Raw genomic sequence first — 12,094 nt, forward strand, 5'->3', positions numbered from 1 at the left:
GACCCACCACTGCAGGATCATACATACTTCACTTTTCAGACTTGTCAAGAAAAATTACAGGCCGGGCGCGGTGGCTCAAGCCTGTAATCCCAGCACTTTGGGAGGCCAAGGCGGGTGGATCACGAGGTCAAGAGATCGAGGCCATCCTGGTCAACATGGTGAAACCCCGTCTCTACTAAAAATACAAAAAATTAGCTGGGCATGGTGGTGCGTGCCTGTAATCCCAGCTACTCAGGAGGCTGAGGCAGGAGAATTGCCTGAACCCAGGAGGCGGAGGTTGCGGTGAGCCGAGATCGCGCCATTGCACTCCAGCCTGGGTAACGAGCAAAACTCCGTCTCAAAAAAAAAAAAAAGAAAGAAAAATTACAAACATCTCTAGAAGACAGACTAGCATACAGTTGGCCCTTTGTATCCATCGGGATTCCATGCCCACAGATTCAACCAACCACAGATTGGAAATATTTGGAAACAAATAACACAAGAATAAAAAATAGTACAAGTAAACAATGCACTGTAGGCTGGCACAGGGACTCATGCCCTATAACCCAGCACCTTGGGAGGCCAAGGTGGGCAGATTGCTTGAGCCCAAGCATTCAAGACCAGCCTGGGTAAAATGGCGAACAAAACCCCCATCTCTACAAAAAAAATAAAATTAGCCAGTCACAGTGGCATACACCTGTAGTCCCAGCTACTTGGGAGGCTGAGATAGGAAGATCACTTGAGCCCAGGAGGTCAAGGATGTGGTGAGCCAAGGTCACAGCACTGTACTTCAGCCTGGGCAAAAGAGTGACACCCTATCAAAAAAAAAAAAAAAAATCCAATACAGCGTATAATAGCTATTTGCACAGCATTTATGTTGTATTAAGCATGATAAATAATCTAGAGATGGTTTAGATTCTATGGGACCAGGCTTGGTGACTCATGTCTGTAATCCCAGCACTTAGGGAGGCTGAGGCAGGCAGATTGCTAGAGTCCAGGAGGTTGAGGCTGCAGTGAGCCATGACTGCACCACTGCACTCCAGCCAGGGTGACAGAGCAAGACCTTGTCTCAAAAAAAAAAAAAATTAGGCCAGGCACAGTGGCTCACGCCTGTAATCCCAGCACTTTGGGAGGTCAAGGCAGGTAAACCACCAGGTCGGGAGTTCAAGACCAGCCTGGCCAAGATAGTGAAACCCCATCTCTACTAAAAATATAGAAAAATTAGCTAGGCATGGTGGTGGGCACCTGTAATCCCAGCTACTTGGGAGGCTGAGGCAGAGAATTACTTGAACCCAGGAGGTGGAGGCTGTGGTGAGCCAAGACTGCACCACTCCACTCCAGCCTGGGTGACAGAGCCACACTCTGTCTCAAAAAAAAAAAGGGGGGGGGGGCTGGGCACGGGAACTCATCACACCTGTAATCTCAGCACTTTGGGAGGCTGAGGCAGGTAGATCACCTGAGGTCAGAAGTTCGAGACCAGCCTGACCAATATGGCGAAACGCTGTCTCTACTAAAATTACAAAAATTAACTGGGCCTGGGGACAGAGGCAGAGGTTGCAATGAGCGGAAATCACTCCACTGCACTCCAGTCTGGGCAACAGAGTGAGACTGTCTCAAAAAAAAAAAAAAAAAAAAAAAGGAATATTGACAACTATAATGTATCCATAATTAAAAATGAATTTAAAGTATACAAGAGGATGTGCATAAGTCATATGGAAATACTATGCCATTTTATATCAGGGACTTGAGCATCCCTGGAATTTGGCAGCTGTAGGGCACCCTGGAACACCTATCAGATACCGACAGATGACTGTCACCAACTTCAATGTGCTCATCCACCTGCCTCCGGTGGTCAATATGTGACCAGTGCCGTCTCATGTGCACCCACATGGCCCTATATGTTGACACAAATCTCAACTTCCTTCTTGCATCAATACCTGTTACACTGTAGGTAATACCTCACCACAACCCCAGCTAGTAAGTGTGCCCATTGTCCCCACTGTACAAAAAGGTAAAGGTCCCTAGTGGGCATGGGAGAGTTTTGGTGCAGCAAGACTAGAAGCCACATAAGTATCATTCCACAAAGTTAGCAGCTACCACCCCCAAACGAAATGGAAGCTCACTGAGTGTCCACACTGCCAGGCTGGGAGGGGCTGGAGCTCCCCTGTGTCTCTCCAACCCAGCTGCTACGATTGCCCAGCTTTTCTCCATTTGTTCATTCAGCTCATTTGTTCACTAAACATTCACCAAGTGCCTGAACTGATCCAGGAACACCGGAGTGAGCCACAGTGACAGCCCCTACTTCTTCATGGGGTTGCACCCTCACTGGGGTCACCAGTGCCACAGAGATGGAAGCAGCAGGCCAGCTTTATCCCCCAAGGGGCCCAACACAGGCTAGGAAGCTGATGGCACAGAGCACAGCCTGGCTGACTTCCCAAAAAGCAGGAAGCTTGATATATCCCACAGTCCTGTTTTACCAGAGTATCGCCCCCTGGGCCTACCCTTTAGAAGTGAGGACATCCCCACTCACAATGCCAGACTTCAAATTCAAACTGGCATAAACAAAACAAAAAAAAAAGGGCGGATGGTGGAACGCATTGTTCCTGTAATGGATCCCAGAGCCCAAGGCACTTGGGCTCTCTCTACCTCTTGGCTTTGCCTTTCTTTCTGTATTGGCTTAATGTTCCAACACGCCATCTTCCCAGGTAAGGAGGCAGTAACAGAAGCCCCAGTTTGAATATCCCAGCAGAAAAGAGCTGCCACCTTCCTTGCTGTGACAGTTGTCAGAATCAAAACGGAGTCACTTGTGTTAAAAAAAAAAACAAAAAACAGCTGGGGAAGGCTGTAAAGGGAGGGTTCTTGTGCACAAATGCCTGGTAACAAAAAAGCAACCACAGGGCCGGGCGCGGTGGCTCAAGCCTGTAATCCCAGCACTTTGGGAGGCCGAGGCGGGTGGATCACAAGGTCAAGAGATCGAGACCATCCTGGTCAACATGGTGAAACCCCGTCTCTACTAAAAATACAAAAAAAATAGCTGGGCATGGTGGTGCGTGCCTGTAATCCCAGCTACTCAGGAGGCTGAGGCAGGAGAATTGCCTGAACCCAGGAGGCGGAGGTTGCGGTGAGCCGAGATCGCGCCATTGCACTCCAGCCTGGGTAACAAGAGCGAAACTCCGTCTCAAAAAAAGAAAAAAAAAAAAGCAACCACAGTCTCACACAGAAAAGAAAAAATACTGTAAAGACATCTGCCCAACAACTTTTTTTCTTCTTTTTGAGATGGAGTTTCACTCTTGTCGCTCAGGCTGCAGTGCAGTGGTGCGATCTCAGCTCACTGCAACCTCTGCCTCCCAGATTCAAGCAATTCTCCTGCCTCAGCCTCCGAGGTAGCTGGGATTACAGGCATGCACCACCACACTCAGCTAATTTTTGTATTTTTAGTACAGATGGGACTTCACCATGTTGGCCTGGCTGGCCTTGAACTCCTGACCTCAGATAGTCCACCTGCCTTGGCCTCCCAAAGTGCTGGAATTACAGGTGTGAGCCACCGCATTTGGCTGAGCAACTTAACCCTAACCCTCTCCAACCTCAGACTGAGGTCACCTTTGTTATCAATCCTTGTAGCCAAGGATAATTATCTCAAAGCAATTAGGTGATCCTCCTCACTTTTCCTTGAAAAACCTTTGGCTTCCTTTACCTCCCTGCATATGCACACAGTTTACCATGGCACACACATTCCCACTGCAATGCATTCTGGAATAAATATCACTTTCTTTTAGAGAGCCTCTCTGTTATTCAGGATGATGTAACTAGAGTCAGATGTAGGACCTACAGCTGGATGCAGTGGCTCACACCTGTCATCCCAGCACGTGGGAGGCCAAGGCAGGAGGACCACTTGAGCTCAAAAGTTTGCCACCAGCCTGGGCAACACAGCAAGACTCTGTCTCTACAGAAAAAAAATTTAATTAGCCAGTTGCGGTGGTGCACACCTGTAGTCCTAGCTACTAGGGAGGCTGAGATGGGACGCTGGCTTGAGCCCAGGAGGTCAAGGCTGTCTAAAAAAAAAAAAAAAAAATGGGACCTGAAACAAAATCACTTTTAAAAGGAATTGGGGCTGGGCATGGTGGCTCACGCCTGTAATCCCAGCACTTTTGGAGGCCGAGACAGGAAGATTGTGAGCGAGCCCAAGAGTTCAAGACAAGCCTGGGAAACAGAGCGAGACCATGTTTCTTTTTTTTCTTTTTTTTGAGACAGTTTCACTCTTGTTGCCCAGGCTGGAGTATAATGGCCTCACTGCAACCTCCACCTCCCACTTCAAGTGGTTCTTCTGCTTCAGCCTCCCGAGTAACTAGGATTACAGGCATGCACCCACCACACCTGGGTAATTTTGTATTTTTAGTAGAGACGGGTTTTCTCCATGTTGATCAGGCCGGTCTTGAACTCCTGATCTCAGGTGATCCGCCCACCTCAGCCTCCTAAAGTGCTAGGATTACAGGTATGAGCCACCGCACCCGGCTGACCCTGTTTCAAAAAAATAAAATAAAACCAAAACACTGGTATGTAGAAGCTCCTAACTTCTTTATCTGCTTTTCTTTTCTTTCTCCTTTCTGCTGACTCTGAATCTGTTGGATTTTTCTTTTTTTTCTTTTTTTCTTTTTTTTTTTTTTGAGACAGAGTTTCGCTCTTGTTACCCAGGCTGGAGTGCAATGGCCCGATCTCGGCTCACCGCAACCTCCGCCTCCTGCCTCAGCCTCCTGAGTAGCTGGGATTACAGGCACGCACCACCATGCCCAGCTAATTTTTTGTATTTTTTTTTTTTTTAGTAGAGACGGGGTTTCACCATGTTGACCAGGGTGGTCTCGATCTCTCGACCTCGTGATCCACCCGCCTCGGCCTCCCACCATGCCCAGCTAATTTTTTGTATATTTTTTTTTTTAGTAGAGACGGGGTTTCACCATGTTGACCAGGGTGGTCTCGATCTCTCAACCTCGTGATCCACCCGCCTCGGCCTCCCAAAGTGCTGGGATTACAGGCTTGAGCCACCGCGCCCGGCTTGTTTTTTTTTTTTTTTTTTTTTTTTTTTTTTTTTGAGATGGAGTTTCACTCTTGTTACCCAGGCTGGAGTGCAATGGCGAAATCTCGGCTCACTGCAACCTCCGCCTCCTGGGTTCAGGCAGTTCTGCCTCAGCCTCCTGAGTAGCTGGGATTACAGGCACGCACCACCATGCCCAGCTAATTTTTTGTATTTTTAGTAGAGACGGAGTTTCACCACATTGATCAGGATGGTCTCGATCTCTTGACCTTGTGATCCACCTGCCTCAGCCTCCCAAAGTGCTGGGATTACAGGGGTGAGCCACCGCGCCCGGCCCTTCTTTGTTTTGAGGCAGAGTCCCACTCTGTCACCCAAGCTGGAATGCAGTGGTGCAGTCTCAGCTCACTGCAGCCTCAGCCTCCTGGGCTCAAGCAGTCCTCCCACCTCAGCCTCCCAAGTTGGGACCACAGGCACTCGCCACCACGCCTGGCTAATTTTTGAGAGATGGGGTTTCATCATGTTGTTCAGGCTAGTCTCGATCTCCTGAGCTCACATGATCCACACATCTTGACCCCCTAAAGTGCTAGAATTACAGGCGTGGGCCACTGTGCCCAGCCAGCTTTTTTACTTGTATTAAGATAGTCTCAGCCTGGGCAACCTGATGAGGCCCCAACTCTACAAAAAAATACAAAAAGGTAGCTGGCATGGAGGCACATGCCTGTGGTCCCAGCTATTAAAGAGGCTGAGGTGGGAAGATCGCTTGAGCCTGGGTGATGGAGTGAGACCCTGTCTCAAAAAAAAAAAAAAAAAAAAAAAAGATAATCTACTGTTAGTAATTTCAAAAGCTGTTTGTAAGGTTTTTTAGGGCATTTCAGCCAAGAAAAAGAAAAAAAAGGGGTGCTTTCAAATTATAACAGCTCCATGGCAACCAACAACCTAGCCTTGTACACTTAGGACTGTCATTCCTTTCAGAACTGTGTATGGAGGTTTACCTGGCTGACAATTGAGTGACGGAACAGTTAATTAAAAGACTGACAGTCTAAAAAGGAAAGAACCAGATAAATGTTTGTGAAAGGTTCTTAGATCAAACAGGTCAAAATCCTGAGCACACAGCAATCACATAAGGTTTCTCTATCCAGCATAATAATTTTGCTTTGTGGCTGGGAGAGGTGGCTCATGCCTGTAATTCCAGCACTTTGGGAGGCTGAGGCAGGTGGATCACCTGAGGTCAGGAGTTCAAGACCAGCCTGGCCAACATGGCAGAACCCCATCTCTACTAAAAATACAAAAATCAGCTGGGCGTGGTGGCACGTACCTGTAATCCCAACTACTAGGGGGGCTGAGGCAGGAGGACTGCTTGAACCTGGGAGGTGGAGGTTTCAGTGAGCTGAGATGATGCCACTGCACTCCAGCCTGGGCAACAGAGTGAGACTCTGTCTCAAAAATATCTATATATTTGCTTTATCTGTCATGTACAATCCAGAAAAGGCTGAGGAAAAAACAAAACCGTAAATACCTTTTTGAAAAGTGCTTCTCCACCTGTGCCGACTAGTCAAGCAAACCGAATTGGCAAAGTAAAAGATTAATTGGTTGCTGAAATTCAAGACCACTGGAAATCGTTTTTCTCATATAATCCAGCCAGTCCTAACTGAAATGTGAACATTTGAATATTTAATCTCTAAATCCTGACACGGAAAAAAGAATGAAAAGAGGTATTTCAAATCAAACTGCTGCAGATCCTGCTTTACCCAAAATTTTGGTCTTCAGCATTCATAAGATTACCTACCGGGTCAAATAATGCTTAACCACACAAACAGGTCTCGTTTAGTCAGAAACTGGATCCAACTGTCCTTTTATAAACTGGTGAGAGTGTATCACTGTGTTGCACCATCTCATGACAAAAACTTCAAAATGAAAGCTAGGGAATCTGTTTCTATGTAATATGTTGTCCGTATGTTTTCACATTTTATGTAATATTTTCTACCAAAATATATGAAAGACTTCTAATTAATTAAAGGGAAAAATTAGGGGCCTTAAGTATTTTATCAAAAATAAAGTAATTAGGTGGGCACAGTGGCTCATGCCTTTAATCTCAGCACTTTAGGAGGCTGAGGCAGGCAATAACTTGAGCCCAGGAGTTCAAAACTAACCTGGGCAACATACGGAGACCTCCGTCTCTACTGAAAAAAAAAAAAAATAGCCAGTGTGGTGGTGCGCACCTGTAGTCCCACCTACTCAGGGAGCTCAGGTAAGAGAGGACTGCTTCAGCCCAGGAAGTTGAGGCTGCAGTCAGCCATGATGGCACCACTGCACTTCAGCCTGGGTGACAGAGTGAGATCCTGTCTCAAAAAAAAAAAAAAAAAAAAAGGCCAGGCGTGGTGGCTCATGCCTGTAATCCCAGCACTTTGGGAGGCTGAGGCGGGTGGATCACGAGGTCAAGAGATCGAGACCATCCTGGCCAACATGGTGAAACCCCGTCTCTACTAAAAATACAAAAAAACATTAGCTGGGCATGGTGGCACGCGCCTGTAATCCCAGCTACTCAGGAGGCTGAGGCAGGAGAATTGCCTGAACCCGGGAGGCGAAGGTTGCGGTGAGCCAAGATCGCGCCATTGCTCTCCAGCCTGGGTAACAAGAGTGAAACTCCGTCTCAAAAAAAAAAAAAAAAAAGAGATCGAGACCCCCATCTCACACCAGTTAGAATGGCGATCATTAAAAAATCTGGATACGGCTGGGCGCAGTGGCTCAAGCCTGTAATCCCAGCACTTTGGGAGGCCGAGGCGGGTGGATCACGAGGTCAAGAGATCGAGACCATCCTGGCCAACATGGTGAAACCCCGTCTCTACTAAAAATACAAAAAAACATTAGCTGGGCATGGTGGCACGCGCCTGTAATCCCAGCTACTCAGGAGGCTGAGGCAGGAGAATTGCCTGAACCCGGGAGGCGAAGGTTGCGGTGAGCCAAGATCGCGCCATTGCTCTCCAGCCTGGGTAACAAGAGTGAAACTCCGTCTCAAAAAAAAAAAAAAAAAAGAGATCGAGACCCCCATCTCACACCAGTTAGAATGGCGATCATTAAAAAATCTGGATACGGCTGGGCGCAGTGGCTCAAGCCTGTAATCCCAGCACTTTGGGAGGCCGAGGCGGGTGGATCACGAGGTCAAGAGATCGAGACCATCCTGGCCAACATGGTGAAACCCCGTCTCTACTAAAAATACAAAAAAACATTAGCTGGGCATGGTGGCACATGCCTGTAATCCCAGCTACTCAGGAGGCTGAGGCAGGAGAATTGCCTGAACCCGGGAGGCGGAGGTTGCGGTGAGCCGAGATCGCGCCATTGCACTCCAGCCTGGGTAACAAGAGCGAAACTCCTCCTCAAAAAAAAAAAAAAAAAAAAAAAAAAAAAAAAAAATATATATATATATATATATATATATATATATATATATGGAGACAACGGATGCTGGAGAGGATGTGGAGAAATAGGAACACTTTTACACTGTTGGTGGGAGTGTACATTAATTCAACCATTGTGGAAGACAGTGTGGTGATTCCTCAACGACCTAAAAATAGAAATCCCAGCCAGGCGCAGTGGCTCAAGCCTGTAATCCCAGCACTTTGGGAGGCCGAGGTGGGTGGATCATGAGGTCAAGAGATCGAGACCATCCTGGTCAACATGGTGAAACCCCGTCTCTACTAAAAATACAAAAAATCGGCTGGGCATGGTGGCGCGTGCCTGTAATCCCAGCTACTCAGGAGGCTGAGGCAGGAGAATTGCCTGAACCCAGGAGGCGGAGGTTGCGGTGAGCCGAGATCGCGCCATTGCACTCCAGCCTGGGTAACAAGAGTGAAACTCCGTCTCAAAAAAAAAAAAAAAAAATAGAAATCCCATTTGACCCAGCAATCCCATTACTGGGTATATATCCAAAGGATTATAAATCATTCTACTATAAGGACACATGCACACGAATGTTCATTGCAGCACTGTTTACAATAGCAAAGGCCTGGAACCAACCCAAATGCCCATCGATGATAGACTGGATAGGGAAAATGTGGCACATATACACCATGGAATATTACGCAGCTGTCAAAAACAATGAGTTCGTGTCCTTTGCAGGGACATGGATGAATCTGGAAACCATCATTCTCAGCAAACTGACACAAGAGCAGAAAATCAAACACCACATGTTCTCACTCATAGGCGGGTATTGAACAATGAGAACACATGGACACGGGGAGGGGAGCACTACACACTAGGGTTCGTTGGCGGGAAATGGGGGAGGGATGGGGGTGGGAAGGTGGGAAGAGATGGCATGGGGAGAAATGACAGATACAGGTGAGGGGAAGGAAGGCAGCAAACCACACTGCCATGTGTGTACCTATGCAACAATCTTGCATGTTCTTCACATGTACCCCAAAACCTAAAATGCAATTTAAAAAAAAAAGAGAGAGATCGAGACCATCCTGGTCAACATGGTGAAACCCCGTCTCTACTAAAAATACAAAAAATCAGCTGGGCATGGTGACACGTGCCTGTAATCCCAGCTACTCAGGAGGCTGAGGCAGGAGAATTGCCTGAACCCAGGAAGTGGAGGTTGCGGTGAGCTGAGATCGCGCCATTGCACTCCAGCCTGGGTAACAAGAGCGAAACTCTGTCTCAAAAAAAAAAAAAGAAAAAGAAAAAGAAATAAATCTGGCGGGACACAGTGGCTCATGCTTGTCATCCCAGCTACTCAGGAGGCTGGAGCACAAGAATTGCTTCAACCTGGGAGGTGGGGGTTGCAGTGAGCTGAGATTGCACCACTGCACTCCAGCCTGGACAATAGAATGAGACTCTGCCTCAAAAAAAAAAAAAAAAAAAAAATCTGAGATTAATATGTGGTCAAATCACTAGTCTTGCAGGCAAAATCTGATCAAAATAAACTTATTTTACAAACAAATTTGTCTTACTCTGATTGTCTTTAGTAAAAATCAGGATGACTTTAGAGACAAAAAGTTCTGTTTCTAAAGGAAAAACACTAAAATATGCCTGCCATTAGATTCCAGCCCTTTGCACTCTTATCTACTTGAGTACTGGACTAGACCCCAAATCCTCCTAATTTCCTCTAATATTTGGCTAAACTCTCCAACTAAGAAAAAAAACTACCAAAAGAAAAAGAAAGAAAGAAAAAACACTGTTCTGTTGCTAAAGGCCTTGAAGCTGAAGCTAGAAAACTTGGCATAAATATCAAAGGACATCTCATGTCTGATGTATCACACAGAAAGTTCTCCAAACCACCTGATGCCAGTCACATCCAACTGCAAACTGAGACAAGCAGTTGAGAGCTTTGGCCGGGCGCAGTGGCTCAAGCCTATAATCCCAGCACTTTGGGAGGCCAAAGCGGGCAGATCACTTAAGTCAGGATTTCAAGACCAGCTGGGCCAACGTGATGAAACCCTATCTCTACCAAATACATAAATATTTTTTCTTTTCTGTTTTTTCTTTTCTTTTTTTTTTTTTTTTTTTTTTTTTGAGATGGAGTTTCACTCTTGTTGCCTAGACTGGAGTGCAATGGCACGATCTTGGCTCACTACAACCTCTGCCTCCCAGGTTCAAGCGATTCTCCTGCCTCACCCTATTGAGTAGCTAGGATTGAAGGCATTTGTCATCAGGCCCAGCTAATTTTTGTATTTTCAGTTGAGACGGGGTTTCTCCATGTTGGTCAGGCTAGTCTCGAACTTGACCTCAGGTGATCTGCCTGCCTCAGCCTCTCAAAGTGCTGGGGTTATAGGCGTGAGCCACTGCACCTGGCCCAAAAATATTCTTTAAAAACTAGCTGGGGGTGGTGGCACACACCTGTAATCCCAGCTACTTAGGAGGCTGAGGCAGAATTGTTTGAACCCAGGAGGCAGAGATGGTAGTGAGCCGAGATGGTGCCACTGCACTCCAGTCTGGGTGACAGAGCGAGACTCCATCTCAAAAAAAAAAAAAAAAAGAAGAAGTTGAGAGCTTCACCCATCAAAATGAAAATCTTGTCCCTCTCTTCTGGTTGAATTTTACTCAAACAACCAAAAAAAAAAAAAAAGAAAGAAAGAAAAATCTTGTCCCTCTTCATGTTTCCTTTCTTATATCTACCTTTTCTTGACGGAATAATGATGTAATCGAAATCGCACAATCAATACCTTCTACTGCTAATGTCACAGAACCTGAACTAAAAGATCTTTCAGTATCTATTGGTTAAATCAGGAAACACCTATGCTGAACCTGGATAAATCCCCCTGGGGAACTTGAGGCCCCATATACATGAAATTACAAAACAGGTCACATGCGCCAGGCACGGTGGCTCACACCTGTAATTCCAGCACTTTGGGAGGCCAAGGTGAGTGGATCACAAGGTCAGCAGATCAAGACCAGCCTGGCCAACATGGTGAAACCCCATCTCTACTAAAAATACAAATATTAGCAGAGCATGGTGGCATATGCCTGTAGTCCCAGCTACTCAGGAGGCTGAGGCAGGATAATCTCTTGAACCCGGGAAGTGGAGGTTGCAGTGAGCCAAGATTGCGCCACTGCACTCCAGCCTGGGTGACAGAGTGAGACTCCATCTCAAAAGAAAAAAAAGAAGTCACATAGGTTATAATGGGTCTCACCTAATTTCCTATGGTCATTTGATTTATTCAGTTGATTGCCTTTAAGCCTAGGTTCACAGCTCAAAACCATTATGAAACTGGGAGTATCATATTACTATTAATGTTAATTTGATTTGTATTTTCCTTTTAACAATTTGTACTTGTTACTTGTCAAACTTCTGCAGAAGTACACCTCCTAACAGAACATGCTGGCCCAGGGCTTCCAGATGATAGCCAAAAGACCATGGAACAGAAAAAATTGAACTTAATTATGGACTTCAGGTAGACTTGGTCTGAGAACAGCTCTCTCCAAATTTCCATTGTTACTCAGATGTGCCTAAAGGGGTTGGACGCTGACCCCTAGTTGCCAGTCACTCCCTCTTATCTGCAACCAGACCAACCCAGGACAGATCCAGCACTGAGGGACAATCCAAACCTACTGCTTTTGGAGAAAGAGCACAGTCCAAAAGGGAAAATA

The sequence above is a fragment of the Saimiri boliviensis genome, chromosome X, assembly GCF_048565385.1.
Source record: "Saimiri boliviensis isolate mSaiBol1 chromosome X, mSaiBol1.pri, whole genome shotgun sequence".
NCBI lineage: Eukaryota > Metazoa > Chordata > Mammalia > Primates > Cebidae > Saimiri > Saimiri boliviensis.